Here is a 24,397-nt window from a genome sequence, read left to right as displayed (position 1 = left end):
GGTGCATCAGGGTTAGTGACGACACAAGGGTTGTGTTGTCAGAGAGTTATGGATTGGGGTTGTGACTGCACAAGAGTTGTGCTTTCTAAACACTTTTTGGAACAGTGTTAACCGATTAACGCATATGGTTGACCGGTTAACGCAATACGAAATAAATTTTTTGAGATTTTCAAACAGTGTTAACCGGTTAACGCTTTTGGTTAACCGGTTAACGCAAGGCGGAAAACAGTTTTCTAAGAGATTTTCAAACAGTGTTAACCGGTTAACGCATTTGGTTAACCGGTTAATGCAAGGCAGAAAACAATTTTCTAACAGTTTTTCAAACAGTGTTAACTGGTTAACGCATATGGTTAACCGGTTAACGCAAGGAAAAATTCACCCGTTCGGCTAACTCAGTGCTTTAAAAGTATCAAGTGTTGATGCGAAAAACGACGTCGATTTTAAATGAATTGTTCATTAAAATTTCGGCTTTGCGTAGTGTGATCGATCGTCGAGATTTAATTTGATTTTAATTAATTAAAGGAATTAATAATAATAATAATAATAAAGTGTTTATTATTGTCTTGTGGTGATCGGTTATGGCCTTAGTTTTCCTTTATTCTGCTTTGGGTTTTAAAATACGACCTGCGTGTCGTGCCTCTCTCTTTATCTCCCAAATGTAACTTCTTTTCTCATCTCACTCCCTCGTATGTAAAACGAGTTTCTTTTTGTAATGTATTGATATGAAGAAAGCAAAGAAGTCAGTGCCAAAGGAGGACAACCTTGAATATCTTGCTTGGAGAAGCTTAGATCGTTTATAGGCCTTCTTTCAAAAATCAATACAACCCTCTTTCAAAAAAGATGCTTTTGTTTTTTACTTTTCTGTTTTGGTTGCGTAAATGTCCATTGATTTAATTTGAATTAATATGTGCATTTGAATATGACCAATGTTTACCAAAATACATGCATAGAATAGCAATAGCAATTACTACCCTACTTCAGGATCAAGGAAAAGGTCTAATCATGCTTCCAATGAATCCACTACCAATTCTCTTCCCCCAGCAAGCCTGTTTTTCCCCAGAAGAAGTTGGCAGTATTCCCCGGCACAGCCAGCTATTCCCCAACAGAGGTCGGCATCATCAGACAGATTGATCATCTCATCCATCCTCAGCCAGGCTCTGTTGAATATCTCTACCATCAGACAGAAATCAGAACCCCCAGCCGAGAGAGGGTCCTCAACACGAATATCTCCAATCAGTAGATGGGGATTTATTTTCCCCAGTAAAGTCCCCAAGCAGAACTTCTCATACGCATAACTCATTCATTACATCATTTCACAGCATACGCATGCATACAACATTCGCATTTATTTTCGAAAGCATAAAACATCTCATGAATCATGACATGGCATAAAGCTAACTTTTCTTTGCAGGTTAATTATCCTCCTGATATAGTCAAAGTAAAAGGCTCATTCAGGCAGACGCCTTTATCAATCACAGACAAGATTCAGATACATATTCCAGATGCAATTCATGGGAACATTCATTCTGACAACACTTCGATATCCTCCTAGCGATGGCATCTTTAAGCCCATCCCAGACATTTATTGCAAGTACAACGTATACAGATACAACCTAACATACGGTTCATTCTGATTCAGCTCAACATATGACTCCTTCAACTCAGATACGATCTAGCATACGATCCATTCTGACCTTCGACAACTCAGAGACGATCTAATGTATGATCCATTCTGACCTTCAACAACTCAGATACGATCTAGCGTACGATCCATTCTGACCTTCTTCAACTCAGATACGATCTAACGGACGATCCATTCTGACCCTCAACAACTCAGATACGATCTAGCGTACGATCCATTCTGACCTTCTTCAACTCAAGTACAGTCTAATGCACGACCAAGTTAGACCTTCATCTGACCAGATGCTACCTTCGGACAGGTACATTTCTAGATGGTAGTCCAGTATACGGCTACTCCCTTTCCCAGATGCTACCTTCGGACAGGTACGTTTCTGGATGGTAGTCTAGTATACGGCTACTCCCTTTCTCAGAGGCTACCTTCGGACAGGTACATTTCTGAATGGTAGTCTAGTATACGGCTACTCCCTTTCCCAGATGCTACCTTCGGACAGGTACATTTCGGGATGGTAGTCCAGTATACGGCTACTCCCTTTCCCAGATGCTACCTTCGGACAGGTACATTTCTGGATGGTAGTCCAGTATACGGCTACTCCCTTTCTCAGATGCTACCTTCGGACAGGTACATTTCTGAATGGTAGTCTAGTATACGGCTGCTCCCTTTCCCAGATGCTACCTTCGGACAGGTACATTTCTGGATGGTAGTCCAGTATACGGCTACTCCCTTTCTCAGATGCTACCTTCGGATAGGTACATTTCTGAATGGTAGTCTAGTATACGGCTACTCCCTTTCCCAGATGCTACCTTCGGACAGGTACATTTCGGGATGGTAGTCCAGTATACGGCTACTCCCTTTCCCAGATGCTACCTTCGGACAGGTACATTTCTGGATGGTAGTCCAGTATACGGCTACTCCCTTTCTCAAATGCTACCTTCGGACAGGTACATTTCTGAATGGTAGTCTAGTATACGGCTGCTCCCTTTCCCAGATGCTACCTTCGGACAGGTACATTTCTGGATGGTAGTCCAGTATACGGCTACTCCCTTTCCCAGATGCTACCTTCGGACAGGTACATTTCTGGATGGTAGTCCAGTATACAGCTACTCCTTTACTCAGATGCTACCTTCGGACAGGTACATTTCTGAATGGTAGTCTAGTATACGGCTACTCCCTTTCCCAGATGCTACCTTCGGACAGGTACATTTCTGGATGGTAGTCCAGTATACGACTACTCCCTTTCCCAGATGCTACCTTCGGACAGGTACATTTCTGGATGGTAGTCCAGTATACGGCTACTCCCTTTCCCAGATGCTACCTTCGGACAGGTACATTTCTGGATGGTAGTCCAGTATACGGCTACTCCCTTTCCCAGATGCTACCTTCGGACAGGTACATTTCTGGATGGTAGTCCAGTATACGGCTACTCCCTTTCCCAGATGCTACCTTCGGACAGGTACATTTCTGAATGGTAGTCTAGTATACGGCTACTCCCTTACTCAGATGCTACCTAGTGTACGGTACATTTCTGAAGTGTAGTCTAGTGTACGACAACTCCCTTTTACCATCAGATTCAGCCTACTGGACGGCTCATTCTGCAACTCAGATTCGATTTAATGTACGATCCATTCTGAGCTCCAGCAACTCCAATAACGTACGACCCATTCGGATCCTCAACTACTCAGATGCTACCTAGTGTACGGTACATTTCTGAAGTGTAGTCTAGTGTACGACTACCCCTTTCATCATCAGATTCAGCCTAACGGACGGCTCTCTCTTCAACTCAGATACGATCTAGCGCATGGCCCATTCTGATCCTTTATCCCCAACAGCATATGACACACTCCGACTCCCCAGCGAAGTCGGCAGCCTAATGGATGACTCATTATTCGGTCTAATGTACGACCCAGTGTGGCACCCATGTCTTCAAATTGGCCTAATGTACGGCTCGATCTGAAGCTTTCGTCATCAAACCTCCCGGATGGCATCTTTAAGCCCATCTCCATCAAGACCAACTGTCGATTCTCAAGTACAAATTTTTGGGGCATTCTAGTGTTCAATAATCTTCCACCTCCAGACCACGAATGGCATACACGCCATCCTAACTCTCTCGGTTCAAGAATATTGAACAGGGGCAGCTGTCATACCCCAAAATTTACCCATCTTTTTTCCTGAAAAAAAAAAAAAAAAAAAAAAAAAAAAAAAAAAAAAAAAAAAAAAAAAAAAAAAAAAAAAAAAAAAAAAAAAAAAAAAAACGAAAAAAAAAAAAAAAAAAAAAAAAAGAAAAAAAATTTTATTAATTAATTAATTAATTAATTAAATAATTAAAATAAATAAATAAATAAAATATAACAAATTATTTTGGACTTGGGTCTCCCTCATTCCAAGCCCATTACCCACGAAATTAGTCTATAAATACTGAAGTTTCAGTAGAGGAAAGGACACTTGGAGTTACACTGGGAGTTTACACTGGGAGATTCACTGGAGAAAGAAGGAAGAGAAGCAAAACACTCTGAGGTTTCCTTGGAACAAAACCTTGAGGAAAAAGAAAGAGAGAGAACAGAGAAGGACGGATAGAAACTTTGGCATAGGAACCCTGCCAACCCGGAGAATTCAGAATAAAGAAACCCTGAAGGCAGCTCATCCGCCCCGAAGCCATCGCCGCCCAATTCCCGCCGCCTAACTCATTCCGATACCACAAGTGGTCAATCCCTTCAACCTTGAATTGGCAAACAGGTTTGCGTATCTCTATTGTTTATACTTTCAATTGGCCATATCTACACATATAATGCATCATGATTAAATGTTGATATATAATTTGCTTTCGTATGTGAAATTAAATATGCCTGAATACCCTGAATGTTTGACCATGCTGTTCCTGTGATAAAATGCCATAAAGTTCAAGGTTCCTAACATGGGGCTGTTTTTCTCAAAATTCAAAATCCGTGGCCGTTCGCCTGGCCTTCGCTCGGCGAGGCAGAGGCGAACGAGACAGTACCTGATTTTTCTAGTCTGTTTTTTTTATGTTTTTATCATAGCCATGCATTATTCATCCTATCCTATTTACTGTTGCGATATTTTTCCGGTGTAATCTTCGATTGCACCCTGATTTGGTATTCTGACATGTTTCTTTTTGAGTTTCGAAAAGGTTCACATATCCCAGGAAAAGGTTATTGGCTAGGTATTCCACTTTATTTGTGGGATACCCTTGTGGAGTTTCACCCTAAATTAATTTTTAATGTATTAATTCCTAATGTATTAATTTTTAATATATTATTTTTAATAATTTTAGTGTGGAGTTTCATCCTAATTATATAATTAATTGTAAAACTTTGCCTTTGAATAAGTGATCTTGGACCTCTCTTTGTTGCCTTACGATTACGATATTACGGTTATGTCCCGCGAACGTGGGGATACCCTTAGCAAAGACCCTTCGGTTAAATCATCATAAAATAAATTATGGTCCCTTGGATGTTGCCTTCGAATATACAACTTTGTCCCTCGATGACCCTCCGATGTTGCCTACGGTTAAATGATGATAGTCCCTTCGAATGCTAAGGTATCCTCATAACTGTTGCCTTCAATGACCAATCAATGACCCTACGATGACCCTTTTACATCCAAAGGATAAAACTACTTATTTCTCAATAATAAGGACAGTTTTACCCTCATAAGGATAGGAAATACTCATAAAGACCTTGGGTCGGTATAACTCTTAATTGCTGGCTCACAACCTAAAACATTTTTTTTCACACCTCACACCTTTCAAAATATCTTCAGAAAATCACCACTTGGTATACATTCATACTAGAATCATTACCGAGTTATATTTTTCTAAACAATTTTCAAAACTAAACGAGATAATCACTTTGTATACATTCATACAAGAATCATTACAAAGTTAAATTCTCTTTTCAAAAAAACAATTTTTCTAAACAATTCACAAACACTTTTTTTCAGACAAAAATAATATAAGTGATCGAGCAATTAAGAGCCCATGGATAACCATGGATACAAAGGGTGCTAACACCTTCCCTTTGTATAATGTACCTCCCGAACCCAAAATCTAAATTAAGGTCTTTCCTGTTCTTTTCCACCTTTCCTTATTGGATAAAAGAAAAGTCGGTGGCGACTCTTGCTAACCGCGACATTGCGATTAAAACCACAAAAAAGTCCAGTTCACCGTATGAGAGAACTGGCGACTCTGCTGGGGACTATTTAAAAAGAGAGGTTACCTTAAAAACAAGATCACTTATTCAATTTGTCTGATTTATTTTTAAGGGATTGCTTGGGTATGTTATGCTTGAGTGAAAGATCCTACACCCGGATCTAGTGTACCTTAGGTAAGTAGCAAGAGATCATCGCGACTGTCCGGCGTATACTGGAATGGTCAAAATGATGGCTACGGTTAATGTGGCACTTTGGATGTCCTGATGTTCCTCATGTTAGTTGAGGAAATATTTGGCATTCGCGTGGTGTCATAAAAGCATTAACCAGACCTTTAGAACCCTAATTGACTCATCCTGGCCATTAGAAAGTAGTGAGATAACTGGCTTCGGTTCCGACTGGAGTTGGTTGAGACTCGATACTACACTCTTTGAGATTGGACTTTAGGGAAGCTTCGGTCAACCACTTGGTGTTGCACTGAAGTGGACTTAAGGAAAGGTCAATGATTTGAGATCCTTCTAGAACCCGGTTACTATTCTAAGACAGGTTGAACCCACCAAACTTCAGTGGGGAGGGTACTTACCTATGGAACTCATGCAAGCCTTAAAACCTAGGAATGATTGTTGTATGACTTGCTTATGCTTGTTATTTGTTTAATATCATAATATCATAACATCATAACATCATAACATCATAACATCATAACATCATAACATTATGACATTGCACTAATCACTTCGAGGACTTAGGGATTTAACTTGGCTCTATTTTGTAAGGCTATGGCTCCCAGGAAGACTATCCGGATAAATTTTGTAGTCATCTCTCCTCAACTCAAGGATTTAGTGTCAGAACTTCCTGATCAGGCTCAGTTCGTCAAAAAGCATGGTTCTCTCCTCGATTTGGTTACCACTGGTTTCAAAGAAGATATGATGAGAGTCCTATTCCAGTTCTTCGATCCTGAACATCATTGCTTCACATTCCCCGATTATCAGTTGGTGCCCACATTAGAAGAATTTTCCCAGCTGCTTGGGATACCTATTCTTGATCAAATGCCTTTCAGTGGTTTAGAAAAGATTCCGAGGTCCGAAAAAGTTGCCGCAGCTTTACACATGACAAAGTCAGATATTGAAGCTAATTGGGTAACAAGAAGTGGAGTTAAGGGTTTACTTGCCAAATTTCTGATGAATAAGGCCCGAGAATTCTTAAAAGTCATGAATGTCCATGCTTTCGAGGAGATTCTAGCATTACTAATCTATGGTTCGGTGTTATTCCCTAATCCAGATCAATTCATAGATATGAATGCTATTCAGATATTTCTCGCTCGTAACCCTGTGCCTACCTTGCTCGGCGACATTCTCGTACTATGAAGAGGCAAGGGACTCTCATGTGCTGCATACCTTTATTATCCAGGTGGTTTATTTCGCACCTTCCTCAGTCAGTCTTGAAGAATGAGCAAAGTTTGAGATGGTCTCAAAGGATAATGTCGCTCTCCCACTCAGACATCCGTTGGTGTCCTCATTTCAAAGAAAACAATATCATCATTGACCGTTGTGGAGAATTCCCTAATGTACCACTCATGGGGATAAGAGGAGGTATTACTTATGATCCTGCTTTAGCCCTACGTCAGTTTGGTTGTGCTCGAAGAGATGGTCCACATGAAATAATTATACAAGGCACGGTGTTTGACTATGATAACGATTCCCAAGGTCTCCGTCAAAGATTTGTGCGAGCTTGGGGCATGGTGAAAAGAAGTACTTTAGGACAGAAAAACTCTATTCCTATGGAACCTTATCTCAGATGGGTCCGCACAAGAGCTCGTGAACTTGTCATGCCATATCTGGCAGTCGGACCACTGATTGTTGAACCAGAAGCTGAAGGAGGTACTCCTCAGATCGTTCCTTATCCAGATATGCCTACCGATGTTGAAGAGTTAAAGAAGTCCTGGATCCAGTTGAGAGAGGAAAGGGATACTTTTGAAGCCCAGTTCTGTGCTACAAGGAAGAAGGTGTTAGAACTCACCGGCCAGCTTAATGAGGAACGAAGACTCAATACATATCTTCGCCCAAAAAGAAGCCGTCCCTGGGAGACCTGAGCTTTTATTGTATTTTACTTCTTATTATAATGAATATTAATCAAATATTATTAATAAAAGTGGCTTTCTTTTTGGTAGTTTATGCAAAATTAAATTCCAAAAGTCCTTGAAAACATTTCATACATTGCATAGCATAACATGACATTGCATAACAGGTACTCTAAAAGGATCAGTATTCTCACGGTTTTCCTTCAAACAGAAAAATGGACCTCGAACAAACTGTCAAAGATCTCCAGGCTCAGAATGCTCAACTCCAGGAGATGATCTTGAACTTATCCAAGGGGCAGGAGGAACTGAAGACTCTCTTGCTCAAGAAGAAAAAGGACAAGAAATCTGTGAGGCACATTAACCCGGGAAGAAGGCAGTTTACGAAGATCAATATGACTTTAGCACAAGCACTGCAGGGTATGCTAAAAGTAAATTTAATTACCCTCAGAGATCCTCCTGCAAAACCCAACACTACTTCTCCTCGTTATAATCCCAACGCCAGGTGTGCCTATCACTCCGATAGCCCCGGGCATGATACTAATGATTGCTGGTCGCTGAAGAACAAGATTCAGGATATGATCGACGCTGGGGAATTTGAATTTGATCCTCTGAATATTCCTAATGTCATCACTGCTCCTATGCCCGATCATGACAAGACTGTTAATGCTGTAGAAGATGTGAATAGCGATTGCAACTTGGATAATTGGAAGGCTGAAGACACTATTCCAACTTCCTTTAGTCAGGAGTAATTGTTTGTTGTTTATTCAATGTATCAAATTTGGTTAAATGTTTTGTCATTCTCATAAGCATATTCATATTCAATAAATCAATGGACTTTTTGCATTCAAATATTGCGCTCTTTATCTTTCCTGTCATTTTTCAAATAAGCTATGCTTTCTTGCACACACTCACGTAACAAATTGCGTATCCACATCCACTCTGGATCCTGTTGATAATAGTTCTGCTACTGTTCATTATGACTTCGAAAATCCGATCTACCAAGCCGAAGATGGAAGTGAGGAAGATTGTGAAGTACCTGAAGAACTTGCCAGACTGTTACTGAAAGAAGAAAGGACTATACAGCCGCATGAGGAGTCAATTGAAACTGTCGATCTGAGTACTAAAAGTAGACAAGAAAGAAGTCAGAAGCCTCTTGGGGCACTTGAATTACATTGCCCGGTTTATATCCTACTTGACTGCTACTTGCAAACCTATCTTCAAATTACTGAGGACAGTCAAGAGATGATGAATGTCAGGAAACTTTTGATAAAATCAAGAAGTGTCTCCAAGAACCTCCAATTCTGACACCACCAATTGAAGGAAGACCTCTAATCATGTATTTGACCGTGTTAGAAAATCCAATGAGGTGTGTTGGGACAACATGACGAGTCTGGTCGAAAAGAGCATGCCATATACCGCCTTAGCAAAAGGTACCGACTGTGAAACAAGATACTCATAGCTCGAGAAAGCTTGTTGCGCTTTGGCTTGGGCTGCTCGCCGACTAAGACAGTACATGTTGAATCATACCACTTTATTGATTTCTAAGATGGGTTCTATCAAATATCTATTCGAGAAACTTGTTGTCTCCTGAAAGAGTTATCACTGATAATAGTGCTAATTTGAACAACAAGATGGTTACTGAACTCTGCACGCGGTTCAAAATAAAACACTCTAATTCTTCTCCGTACCGGCCAAGGATGAACGGCGCCGTGGAGGCTGCTAACAATGTCCAGAAGCTTATACAAAAGATGACAGTAATGTACAAATACTGGCATGAGATGTTACCATTTGCTTTTCATGACTATCGCACTTCAGTACGCACTTCGACAGGGGCAGCTCCGTTCTCTTTAGTCTATGGAATGGAAGCCATCTTACCAGTGGAAGTTCAGATTCCCTCGCTAAGAATCATGAAAGAGGCGGGCTTAGATGAAGAGGAACGGATTCAGACTCGACTCGATCAGATAAATTTGATTGAAGAGACTCGCGGCTGTTTGTCATAGGCAGATATATCAGAAACGCATGACCCAGGCATTCAACGAAAGGGTCAAGCGACAAGTGTATCAAATTGGCGACTTGGTAATCAAGCGTATCGTGCTACCGCAAACTGATCCCAGAGGCAAATGGACTTCCACGTACCAAGGGCCATTTGTAGTTAAGAAGGTATTCTCTGTTGGAGCCATGATGCTTGCTACAGTGGATGGCGAAGATTTCCCGCATCCCGTGAACGCGGACATAGTTAAAAAATACTACGCATGAAAAAGACCCGCTAGATCGACGTATCTAGGCAAAAGTAAGGGCATCCCGGCGAACCGAAAGGGTTCGGGCAAAAATTAGGGATATATATAAAAAAAATGTACACCCGGCAAGTCGAAAACCTGAAAAGGTGGCTTGGGCAAAAAAGGGTATCCTGGTGGACTGAAAACCTGAAAAGGCGGTCCAGGCAAAAATTAGGGATTAAAGCGTATGACTATGTCCCGTTCTCAGTCAACTTTCATCCAAGTTCAAGGGACTGACCAAGCCAATCACTTCTATCCGACAGCAGGGGATGAGATGCTTGAAGACATAATGGCAGTAGTAGACTTAAAATCAATAGGACTTTTTCTGCATAGCTTTCTCTTTGTTTTTGACAATTTCCTCTTACTAGGATTTCTGTCTCCTTGTACACAATTTGCCTGTTTATAGGCCTTCTTTCAAAAATCAATACAACCCTCTTTCAAAAAAGATGCTTTTGTTTTTTACTTTTCTGTTTTGGTTGCGTAAATGTCCATTGATTTAATTTGAATTAATATGTGCATTTGAATATGACCAATGTTTACCAAAATACATGCATAGAATAGCAATAGCAATTACTACCCTACTTCAGGATCAAGGAAAAGGTCTAATCATGCTTCCAATGAATCCACTACCAATTCTCTTCCCCCAGCAAGCCTGTTTTTCCCCAGAAGAAGTTGGCAGTATTCCCCGGCACAGCCAGCTATTCCCCAACAGAGGTCGGCATCATCAGACAGATTGATCATCTCATCCATCCCCAGCCAGGCTCTGTTGAATATCTCTACCATCAGACAGAAATCAGAACCCCCAGCCGAGAGAGGGTCCTCAACACGAATATCTCCAATCAGTAGATGGGGATTTATTTTCCCCAGTAGAGTCCCCAAGCAGAACTTCTCATACGCATAACTCATTCATTACATCATTTCACAGCATACGCATGCATACAACATTCGCATTTATTTTCGAAAGCATAAAACATCTCATGAATCATGACATGGCATAAAGCTAACTTTTCTTTGCAGGTTAATTATCCTCCTGATATAGTCAAAGTAAAAGGCTCATTCAGGCAGACGCCTTTATCAATCACAGACAAGATTCAGATACATATTCCAGATGCAATTCATGGGAACATTCATTCTGGCAACACTTCGATATCCTCCTAGCGATGGCATCTTTAAGCCCATCCCAGACATTTATTGCAAGTACAATGTATACAGATACAACCTAACATACGGTTCATTCTGATTCAGCTCAACATATGACTCCTTCAACTCAGATACGATCTAGCATACGATCCATTCTGACCTTCGACAACTCAGAGACGATCTAATGTATGATCCATTCTGACCTTCAACAACTCAGATACGATCTAGCGTACGATCCATTCTGACCTTCTTCAACTCAGATACGATCTAACGGACGATCCATTCTGACCCTCAACAACTCAGATACGATCTAGCGTACGATCCATTCTGACCTTCTTCAACTCAAGTACAGTCTAATGCACGACCAAGTTAGACCTTCATCTGACCAGATGCTACCTTCGGACAGGTACATTTCTGGATGGTAGTCCAGTATACGGCTACTCCCTTTCCCAGATGCTACCTTCGGACAGGTACGTTTCTGGATGGTAGTCTAGTATACGGCTACTCCCTTTCTCAGAGGCTACCTTCGGACAGGTACATTTCTGAATGGTAGTCTAGTATACGGCTACTCCCTTTCCCAGATGCTACCTTCGGACAGGTACATTTCGGGATGGTAGTCCAGTATACGGCTACTCCCTTTCCCAGATGCTACCTTCGGACAGGTACATTTCTGGATGGTAGTCCAGTATACGGCTACTCCCTTTCTCAGATGCTACCTTCGGACAGGTACATTTCTGAATGGTAGTCTAGTATACGGCTGCTCCCTTTCCCAGATGCTACCTTCGGACAGGTACATTTCTGGATGGTAGTCCAGTATACGGCTACTCCCTTTCTCAGATGCTACCTTCGGACAGGTACATTTCTGAATGGTAGTCTAGTATACGGCTACTCCCTTTCCCAGATGCTACCTTCGGACAGGTACATTTCGGGATGGTAGTCCAGTATACGGCTACTCCCTTTCCCAGATGCTACCTTCGGACAGGTACATTTCTGGATGGTAGTCCAGTATACGGCTACTCCCTTTCTCAAATGCTACCTTCGGACAGGTACATTTCTGAATGGTAGTCTAGTATACGGCTGCTCCCTTTCCCAGATGCTACCTTCGGACAGGTACATTTCTGGATGGTAGTCCAGTATACGGCTACTCCCTTTCCCAGATGCTACCTTCGGACAGGTACATTTCTGGATGGTAGTCCAGTATACAGCTACTCCTTTACTCAGATGCTACCTTCGGACAGGTACATTTCTGAATGGTAGTCTAGTATACGGCTACTCCCTTTCCCAGATGCTACCTTCGGACAGGTACATTTCTGGATGGTAGTCCAGTATACGACTACTCCCTTTCCCAGATGCTACCTTCGGACAGGTACATTTCTGGATGGTAGTCCAGTATACGGCTACTCCCTTTCCCAGATGCTACCTTCGGACAGGTACATTTCTGGATGGTAGTCCAGTATACGGCTACTCCCTTTCCCAGATGCTACCTTCGGACAGGTACATTTCTGGATGGTAGTCCAGTATACGGCTACTCCCTTTCCCAGATGCTACCTTCGGACAGGTACATTTCTGAATGGTAGTCTAGTATACGGCTACTCCCTTACTCAGATGCTACCTAGTGTACGGTACATTTCTGAAGTGTAGTCTAGTGTACGACTACTCCTTTTTACCATCAGATTCAGCCTACTGGACGGCTCATTCTGCAACTCAGATTCGATTTAATGTACGATCCATTCTGAGCTCCAGCAACTCCAATAACGTACGACCCATTCGGATCCTCAACTACTCAGATGCTACCTAGTGTACGGTACATTTCTGAAGTGTAGTCTAGTGTACGACTACCCCTTTCATCATCAGATTCAGCCTAACGGACGGCTCTCTCTTCAACTCAGATACGATCTAGCGCATGGCCCATTCTGATCCTTTATCCCCAACAGCATATGACACACTCCGACTCCCCAGCGAAGTCGGCAGCCTAATGGATGACTCATTATTCGGTCTAATGTACGACCCAGTGTGGCACCCATGTCTTCAAATTGGCCTAATGTACGGCTCGATCTGAAGCTTTCGTCATCAAACCTCCCGGATGGCATCTTTAAGCCCATCTCCATCAAGACCAACTGTCGATTCTCAAGTACAAATTTTTGGGGCATTCTAGTGTTCAATAATCTTCCACCTCCAGACCACGAATGGCATACACGCCATCCTAACTCTCTCGGTTCAAGAATATTGAACAGGGGCAGCTGTCATACCCCAAAATTTACCCATCTTTTTTCCTGAAAAAAAAAAAAAAAAAAAAAAAAAAAAAAAGAAAAAAACGAAAAAAACGAAAAAAAAAACGAAAAAAAAAAAAAAAAAAAAAAAAAAGAAAAAAATTTATTAATTAATTAATTAATTAATTAAATAATTAAAATAAATAAATAAATAAAATATAACAAATTATTTTGGACTTGGGTCTCCCTCATTCCAAGCCCATTACCCACGAAATTAGTCTATAAATACTGAAGTTTCAGTAGAGGAAAGGACACTTGGAGTTACACTGGGAGTTTACACTGGGAGATTCACTGGAGAAAGAAGGAAGAGAAGCAAAACACTCTGAGGTTTCCTTGGAACAAAACCTTGAGGAAAAAGAAAGAGAGAGAACAGAGAAGGACGGATAGAAACTTTGGCATAGGAACCCTGCCAACCCGGAGAATTCAGAATAAAGAAACCCTGAAGGCAGCTCATCCGCCCCGAAGCCATCGCCGCCCAATTCCCGCCGCCTAACTCATTCCGATACCACAAGTGGTCAATCCCTTCAACCTTGAATTGGCAAACAGGTTTGCGTATCTCTATTGTTTATACTTTCAATTGGCCATATCTACACATATAATGCATCATGATTAAATGTTGATATATAATTTGCTTTCGTATGTGAAATTAAATATGCCTGAATACCCTGAATGTTTGACCATGCTGTTCCTGTGATAAAATGCCATAAAGTTCAAGGTTCCTAACATGGGGCTGTTTTTTCTCAAAATTCAAAATCCGTGGCCGTTCGCCTGGCCTTCGCTCGGCGAGGCAGAGGCGAACGAGACAGTACCTGATTTTTCTAGTCTGTTTTTTTTATGTTTTTATCATAGCCATGCATTATTCATCCTATCCTATTTACTGTTGCGATATTTTTCCGGTGTAATCTTCGATTGCACCCTGATTTGGTATTCTGACATGTTTCTTTTTGAGTTTCGAAAAGGTTCACATATCCCAGGAAAAGGTTATTGGCTAGGTATTCCACTTTATTTGTGGGATACCCTTGTGGAGTTTCACCCTAAATTAATTTTTAATGTATTAATTCCTAATGTATTAATTTTTTAATATATTATTTTTAATAATTTTAGTGTGGAGTTTCATCCTAATTATATAATTAATTGTAAAACTTTGCCTTTGAATAAGTGATCTTGGACCTCTCTTTGTTGCCTTACGATTACGATATTACGGTTATGTCCCGCGAACGTGGGGATACCCTTAGCAAAGACCCTTCGGTTAAATCATCATAAAATAAATTATGGTCCCTTGGATGTTGCCTTCGAATATACAACTTTGTCCCTCGATGACCCTCCGATGTTGCCTACGGTTAAATGATGATAGTCCCTTCGAATGCTAAGGTATCCTCATAACTGTTGCCTTCAATGACCAATCAATGACCCTACGATAACCCTTTTACATCCAAAGGATAAAACTACTTATTTCTCAATAATAAGGACAGTTTTACCCTCATAAGGATAGGAAATACTCATAAAGACCTTGGGTCGGTATAACTCTTAATTGCTGGCTCACAACCTAAAACATTTTTTTTCACACCTCACACCTTTCAAAATATCTTCAGAAAATCACCACTTGGTATACATTCATACTAGAATCATTACCGAGTTATATTTTTCTAAACAATTTTCAAAACTAAACGAGATAATCACTTTGTATACATTCATACAAGAATCATTACAAAGTTAAATTCTCTTTTCAAAAAAACAATTTTTCTAAACAATTCACAAACACTTTTTTTCAGACAAAAATAATATAAGTGATCGAGCAATTAAGAGCCCATGGATAACCATGGATACAAAGGGTGCTAACACCTTCCCTTTGTATAATGTACCTCCCGAACCCAAAATCTAAATTAAGGTCTTTCCTGTTCTTTTCCACCTTTCCTTATTGGATAAAAGAAAAGTCGGTGGCGACTCTTGCTAACCGCGACATTGCGATTAAAACCACAAAAAAGTCCAGTTCACCGTATGACATGCTCTATCAAGAGCAAGCAAGGCATGAGAGGTTTGAAGTTTCAAAAGCCCTTTTTCAAGGCAAGTTAGTTGAGGGAGCCCCTGTAGGTCCCCATGTACTCAAGATGATTGGGTATGTGGAAAACCTTGAGAGATTGGGTTTTCCCCTCGGAAAGGAACTTGCGACTGATTTGATCTTGCAATCATTGCCAGATGGGTTCAGTCAATTTGTCCTAAATTTCAATATGAATGATATGGACAAATCGCTTCCTGAACTGCTCGCCATGTTAAGAACTGTCGAGCAGAATCTGAAGTCAAAAGGGAAGTCCATTCTGATGATCGGAAATGGAAAGAGACAGAACAAAAGGCCCACTAAGCAGGGCGATAAAGGGAAAGGCAAAGAAGTTGCCAAACCCAAACCCACCGTTGCTGCTTTAAAGCCTAGTGGAGGCATAGCAAAAGAAGGCACCTGCTTCCATTGCGGTAAGACCGAACACTGGAAGAGGAACTGCCCAAAGTACCTGGAAGATAGGAAGAATGGAGTAGAGACTTCAACTTCAGGTATTTTTGTTATTAATTTATCCACTTCTGCATCATGGGTATTAGATACTGGATGCGGTTCTCACATTTGTACAAATGTGCAGGGACTAAAAAGGAGTAGAGACTTGGCAAAAGGTGAAGTCGACCTACGAGTTGGCTATGGAGCAAAGATTGCTGCTTTAGTCGTAGGAACTTATGTATTGACTTTACCTAGTGATTTAATAATTCAGTTAGAGAACTGTTATTATGTACCTGCAATTAGCAGGAATATTATTTCCATTTCTTGTTTAGACAAGTTTGGTTTTTCATTTATAATAAAGAACAATTGTTGCTCAATTTATTTGAATGATATATTCTATGCTTCTGCACAAATGAACAATGGACTATATGTCCTTGAATGCCTATTTATAACATTAATACTAAAAGGATGAAACCTAATGAGTTAAATCCAACTTACCTTTGGCATTGTCGATTAGGCCACATAAATGAGAAACACATTTCCAAACTCCATAAAGATGGACTGTTGGACTCTTCTGATTATGAATCATATGAGACATGCAGATCTTGTTTAATTAGAAAGATGACAAAGTCTCCATTCACAGGAAAGGGTGAAAGAGATAATGATCTTTTTGGCCCTCATACATACTGATGTATGTGGACCACTGGACATGCCAGCCAGAGGAGGTTTTCAGTACTTCATCACATTCACTGATGATTTCAGTAGAAATGATTATGTGTATTTAATGAAACACAAATCAGAGTCCTTTGAAAAGTTCAAGGAATTCAAGAATGAAGTACAAAACCAACTAGGTAAGAATATTAAAACTCTTCGATCAAATCGAGGTGGTGAGTATTTAAGCCTAGAGTTTGATGACCATCTGAAAGAGTGTGGGATCCTATCCCAACTCACTCCTCCTGGAACACCCCAATGGAATGGTGTATCTGAGAGAAGAAATCGAACCCTGTTAGACATGGTCCGATTCTTGATGAGTCACGCCGATCTTCCAAACTCCTTTTGAGGACATGCACTATTGACAGCAGCTTACACACTTAACCGTGTTCTATCCAAAAAGGTTGAGAAGACATCATATGAGATATGGAGTGGTAAGAAACCACATATGTCTTACATGAAGATTTGGGGTTGCAAAGTTTATGTGAAATGAAAAAAATTTCAACTAAGCTTGAGCCCAAATCTGACAAATGCTTATTTGTGGGGTATCCTAAAGAAACAAGAGGGTACTACTTCTACAATCCTTCAGAGGGCAAAGTGTTTGTCGCTCGAACTTGAGTTTTCCTAGAAAAGGATTTTATTTCCAAAGAAATCAGTGGGAGGAAAGTAGAGCTTGAAGAAATTCAAGAATCATAAGGCATTGATACACCTATGGATGAATAAGAGCAGGAAACACAAATAGTTGTGTAAGAGCAACCTGCTCAAGTAGAACAAGACCAGCGTAGGTCAGGCAGGATACGTCACCTACCTGAGATATATGGATATCTGATCAAGGTGATGTATTACTCATGGATTCATCAAAAACGAAGATGAGCCTTGTGTCTACAAGAAGGTTAGTGGGAGCATGATCGTGTTCCTGGTATTATATGTAGATGACATATTACTCATTGGAAACGATATCCCTACCCTACAACAAGTAAAGTCTTGGTTGGGGAGATGCTTTTCTATGAAGGACCTAGGTGAAGCAGCCTATAAATTAGGAATCAGAATCTATAGAGATAGATCACAAAATGCTTGGCCTAAGTCAGAGTACATAGACAAAGTGCTGAGACGCTTTAATATGAATGGTTCCAATAGTTATGTGTTTTGCTTAAATGGTGGCACTGTGAGCTAAAAAAGTTCAAAGCAAGATACAGTTCCTGATTCTACAACCGAGGCCGAGTATATTGCTGCCTCAAGTGCAGCAAAGGAAGTTGTTTGGATCAAAAGTTCCTTAGTGAACTTGGCATAATTCCTGGCATTGTGGATCCCATTGGTCTCTATTATGATAACAATGGTGCTATCGCACAAGCTAAGGAACCTAGATCTCACCAACGATCCAAACACATACTTAGGCGTTATCATCTCATTCGAGAGATAATAGATAGAGGAGATGTGAAAATATGTAGAGTACCTACACTTGACAATATTGCTGACCCACTGACAAAGCCTCTTGCGCAGCAGAAGCATGATGGCCATACTAGATCAATGGGCATAAGGGGTATGTCTGATTGGCTCTAGTTCTAGTGGGAGATTGTTGGTGTAAGCCCTAGAGGCCAATACTTTTGGTACTTGTATCGAATTATTTATTAATAATAAAAGGCTTTTTCTTTATTACGGTTGTTTAATAAAGTCCCTAGAATAGCTAGTCCGTTTAATGCATCAAGTGTGACTTGATCATGAGACCACTTTAAACATTAGGACACTATTCTTAAAGTATCCGTAGTCGAGCTTTATTGTGAAGTGGGATAACATTAAAGCATTGGGACTATTATGTTTGTAGACTGATGATCACATCTCATGGATCATGGATAAAGAGTTATCAAGTCTTAAACATAGGTATGAATATTAAGAGTAATATTTATACCGGATTGACCCGCTATGAGAATACTATATAGAAAGTTATGCAAAGTGTCATAAGTTATTCTCATGGTGATAATAGTGTATACCACTCTTCGACCTGAAACCACTATGGACCCTAGATGTAGAGTCGAGTGCTTTGTTGCTGATCCAACGTTGTCCGTAACTAGATAACCATAAAGACAGTTGATGGGTATTCCACGAAGCATGCTGAGGGACATGAGTGTCCTAGATGGAATTTGCCCATCCTGCGTAATAGGATAAATGTCTATGGACCCAATATTGAACTGGACAAGGATGACACGGTCTATACCTTGTGTTCAATATAGACATAAGGGAAAAGGGGTAATTATACACATAATTATTATCACAGGAGGTTTTGTCAGATCACATGACATTTTCGTGACTTGGGTAGCAGTGATGTGTTGCTAGATACCGCTCACTATTTATTATGTTAAATGCGTGATTTAATATAATTGCCAACGTCGCGAAAACCTACAGGGTCACACACAAAGGACGGATTGATGAGAGATAGAGTAACTAAGGAACATCGTAAGGTACGGTGTACTTAAGTAGAATATGAAGTATGGTAAGGTACCAAATACTTAAGTGATTTTGGCATATTATGAGATATGGGCCAAAATACACTTAAGTGGGCTTTTTGGCTTGAAGCCCACACAAGTGGTTCTATAAATAGAACTCTTGTGCAGAAGCATTGTATGGGAATACAACACAACTGAAGAGTTGGAATTTCGTATCTCTCTTTCTCTCACTCAAAGTCTTCATTCATAACAGCTAGCATTGCGATTGAAGGAATCCGTTCGTGTGGACTGAGTAGAGACGTTGTCATCATTCAACGTTCGTGATCGCTTCGTGGATTTGTATCCAAGGTTTTGGTCGTTACAAGAGATCTGCACCAAAGGTTTGGATCGCCACAAGAGGTAACGATTCTATCACTGATCATGCCCATTCGTAAGGATCACTAAATGGAGAAAATTTTAAATTCCGCTGCGCCTTGGATGGCAATTCTCCTACATGCTTCACAGAGAGCATCTGAAGAAAACTTCAGTTTAGGTAGGCCTCTGACTATCTCAAGTTTATTTAGTTGAGAAATCCTCCTCATGCTAATGTGGCCCAAGCGTCTGTTCCATACCCATTGCTCTTTGTTTACAGACATTAAACATTTTACATTTTGATCTTTTAAATCTGAAAGTTTAATTTTGTAAATGTTGTTCTTCCTCATACCAGTGAAAAGAATTTTGTCGTTTTTCCGATTAATAGCCTTGCACGTTTTTTGATTGAAGATTATATCATAACCGTTATCACTTAATTAACTTATGGATAACAGGTTATGCATTAATCCTTCTACGTAAAGAACACCAGAAATAGAGGGAAGAGATCTATTACCAACCATTCCGGAACCTCTGATTCTTCCTTTCTGATTTCCTCCAAATCCTACAAAGCTAGCATCTTTAATTTCCAGGATTTGGAACATATACTTTCTTCTTGTCATATGTCGCGAGCATCCATAGTCCAGGTACCATGATTGGTGTTTTAACTCTACTGCACAGGATATTTGCAACTTATACTATTTTATCTTTTGGTACCCAAAATCTTTTGGGTCTTTTATGATTAGTTCTCCCAGAGTTTCTGGAAACTTTGGATTTTCTAGCATTGTTAAAACCTTGTGTTTGTGCGTGTGTGTAATGATATGAAAAAGGAGATTTGTGATAACACTGAAATTTACCGTATTTTCGACTCCGATTTCACATGCATTCTAGTTGTTTTATTATCATTTTGTTGTGTTATTGCTATGTTTTTCTTTGTTTTCAGGTTTTTACTTTAATCGGAGCCCCGATCGAGAAAAGGAGCGAAAAAGAGCCAAAAACCCTAAAATTCAGCATTTTGTTCTTGTGGCCTACCCCATGGCGTGTCCAAGCTCAACTTCCCTTAACTCCCACGTTCCCCACTATCTCCACTAAGGCGCCTCATTTTGGCCTTGTGGCGGGCGCCATGGCCTTGTGGCGGGCGCCACAAGAGGAAAATAGTTTCCCTCCCATTTTCAAGTTGAAGGGCATCCAAGTCATTTCCATCTTTTTACTTGCTTATAAATAGAAACTCGAATTCACTTTTATAATCATCCAAACTTAGAGCAGAGGCAAACTCAGAGCAACTTTGTTTCACTTAGGCATATATTCAGTTTTACAAAGTGGTAATCGCTTCGCATTGGAGTGTTACCACAATTGTGTAATCGAGTCTGTGATAGAGTCTGTAATCGAGTTTGGAGCACTTTGGAAGGAAGTTAATCCTGCTGCCATTTTCATTTCCGCTTTGCAATTTATTCAACCCTCCGATTGGAGCAGGTTTTTATTACTTGTCTTTATCTTATTTATTTTCCTGCATTCGCTTTACTTTATTTATTTTCCTGCACTCGCTTTACTTTATTTATTTCTCGCACTCGCTTTAAATTATTTATTTCTCTCACTCGCTTTACTTTATTTATTTCCTCGCACTCGCTTTACTTTATTTATTTCCTCGCACTCGCTTTAAATTATTTATTTCCTCGCACTCGCTTTAAATTATTTATTTTCCGCACTCGCACTACTTTTATTTATTTCTCGCACTCGCACTACTTTTATTTATTTCTCGCACTCGCACTACTTTTATTTACTTTAATGCACTTTTACTTTGCCATTTCTAGCTAAGTTTATAAGGTTAGAATGTAAGGATCATAATTGAACCAGTAATCCGTACAATTGTTTGTAGAAACACTTAAGGGCTATTTTAACTTTCAACTTAAGTTTTCCCGCACTTCAATTCCGTTGGGTAAGATCGAAAGCCGTCCAACGTCTATTTAAACTTAATTGTTTTTAACTATTTCAAAAACAGCGAAAGCGCTTTGTTTAGTTCATTAGGAGATTTTAACATTAAGAAGAAAAGAGATTTTAAAACTATTTTCGGACGCGTTTATAAGTTTAGAGTTTGGTTCGTGAGAACCTCTTTTGGTTAAGAAATCCAGGTTATAATACTTTTCAACTTAGTCAAGATACTACATTTCTTAAAAATAGGTTTACTACTCTAACGCAATGCACGCCTTTTTATAAGTGACAATAAGAGGGTTTGATTAGGGAGTACAACTCGGTTCTGAATACGCGAAAGCGACAGTTCCTGTTAAATTAGTTCTTTTCAAAGTAGGAAACACTGCCCATAAGTAGCTCTACTAGCAAGTACTTGGATTATCAATCGATTACGTGAATTACATTCGACCCTGTCTTTATTAATTAAATTTATTTCAATACTTTACTTTTCATTGCACACTCTAAAAAACACCTATTTTGATTGCCTTTGATAAACACCATAACAATAGATAACGATAGATTGACACTTGGTCTCTGTGGATTCGACAATCTTTTATATTACTCTGACGCGTTCGTATACTTGCGAAACACCGCATCAAGTTTTTGGCGCCGTTGCCGGGGACCAATTTCGTCAAATTTCATTTCCCTGTTGTTATATCGTTTAGACTTAGGTTATTTCTCGCCGGTCAATGCGAAGAACTCGCAGCACCGGAAGTTTAAGCTTAGTATACCCTCTGGCGGAACCTGAATGTTACGCTCGCGCACGTTTATTCTTTCATAGAATTAAGAGAGCTATGGCCGAAGATCAAAACCAAAGACCTCTTAAGGACTTCGCTCAACCATCTAATGAAGAACCTAGTTCTAGTATAGTAAACCCAACCATCCCAGCTAATAATTTTGAACTTAAACCATCCCTGTTGCAACTAGTGCAACAGAGACAATTCGCAGGTCACACTACTGAGAATCCAAACCAACATTTAAAAATATTTCTTCAATTAGCAGACACTTTTAAAACCAATGGAGCTTCTCCTGAGGCAATACGTTTAAGATTATTTCCTTTTTCCCTCAGAGATAAAGCCCTATAATGGTTAGATTCCCTTTCACCCAATTCCATTACGACTTGGGATAACCTTAGAAGAGTATTTCTTGCTAGATATTTTCCCCCGAGTAAGACCGCCGTTCTTCGAAACCATATAACTAGATTTACTCAAAACCAAGGAGAATCGTTGTTCGAAGCTTGGGAGAGATATAAAGAGTTGTTACGAGCATGCCCACATCATGGTTTAGAAAATTAGTTAATCATTCAAACCTTCTATAATGGACTTCATTACAACACAAAGATGACCATTGACGTTGCCGCGGGCGGTGCTCTGATGAACAAACCTTATCCTGAAGCTAGTACCCTCATCGAAGATATGGCTCAAAACCATCAATCATGGGGAGTCGAACGAGCGACAGTTGAGAAGAAGGAAGCCCAAGGAGGAGTGCATGAACTAAGCTCTATAGACATGATGCAAGCTAAAATGGACGCATTAGCCCTTAAAGTCGAGCATATGTGCATAAACCCGAACACTGTAGCCGCAGTTTCGTCGGATTGTGAGATATGTAGAACCAAAGGACACCAATCTGCAGAATGCAATCTATTAAACGAAACCCACTCTGAGCAAGTGAACTACACCCAAGGGAACCCATACTCGAATACTTATAACCCTGGATGGAGGAATCACCCGAACTTCTCCTATAAAAACAATAACCCTATCCAAAATAATGCACCTCCGAGACCTAGTTATCAGGCCCCTAGATCAAATCAACCTATGCAACCTGTGCCACCAAAGCCGAGCCTTGAGAAAATTATGGAAAATTTTATCACCGCTCAAACCCAACAAAACAAGGAGTTCATGAACCAAAACATTCATGTTAACGAATTGATTACCCAATTAGGAACCAAGGTTGACCAAATAGTTACTCATACCAAGATGCTTGAAACCCAGATCTCTCAGGTAGCTTTAAACCAAGCCCCTCAGACTACACCTGGAGGATAATTCCCTGGACAACCTCAACAAAATCCGAGAGGACAAGCCAATGCCATTACCCTACGAAGTGGGAACTCTTATGATGAGCCACCAAACCCTAGATTGAGTGAACCCAAAACTTCTAAGGAATGTACCAAACCCACGGACGAAGTAAAGGAACCAGAAGAATCTGAAAACCAGGAAGGTCGAGAAAAAGGAGAAGAACCTAAAGACAAAACTTACGTACCACCCCCGCCGTATAAACCACCTATACCATATCCGTAAAGACTCAAACAAACCCAGATCAATAAACACTATCAAAAATTTATTAAAGTTATAGAAAAACTTCATGTAGAAATCCCTTTCACAGAAGCCATCACCCAAATACCTTCTTATGCAAAATTTCTCAAAGACATCCTTACCAACAAACGTAGACTTGACGATCCGAAGCCTTTGGAATGTAATGCTATTTCCGAGGACAAATTAGCAAAGAAAGATAAAGATCCTGGAAATTTCTCAATTCCTTGCCTTTTGGGTAATCATGTCATCGAAAAAGCTTTTCTAGACTTAGGAGCTAGTGTGAGCCTAATGCCTTTAGCAGTTTGTGAGAGGTTAAACTTAGGAGAATTACAGCCCACTAAGATGTCACTTCAGTTAGCCGATAGATCTGTTAAGTATCCGATAGGCATTTTAGAAGATGTTCCTGTTAGGATAGGTCAGTTGTTTATCCCTACTGATTTTGTTGTCATGGACATCAAAGAGGACAATGATATACCAATCCTTCTAGGTAGACCATTCTTATCGACTGCAGGAGCCATAATAGATGTCAAGAAAGGAAAGTTGACATTTGAGGTAGGTGACGAGAA

General features: G+C 40.2%; 1 non-coding gene across 1 annotated transcript; it reads right to left on the bottom strand.

The window, feature by feature from the left end:
• Positions 1-22,697: 22,697 nt before the first annotated feature.
• On the bottom strand, positions 22,698-22,804 carry LOC127133098 (small nucleolar RNA R71). The gene has a single exon (XR_007807092.1). It is a non-coding gene; the product is annotated as a small nucleolar RNA R71 (small nucleolar RNA).
• Between the last annotated feature and the right edge of the window lie 1,593 nt (positions 22,805-24,397).

The sequence above is a fragment of the Lathyrus oleraceus genome, chromosome 3, assembly GCF_024323335.1.
Source record: "Lathyrus oleraceus cultivar Zhongwan6 chromosome 3, CAAS_Psat_ZW6_1.0, whole genome shotgun sequence".
Classification (NCBI taxonomy): domain Eukaryota; kingdom Viridiplantae; phylum Streptophyta; class Magnoliopsida; order Fabales; family Fabaceae; genus Lathyrus; species Lathyrus oleraceus.
This window is presented reverse-complemented; position numbering and strand designations above follow the sequence as displayed.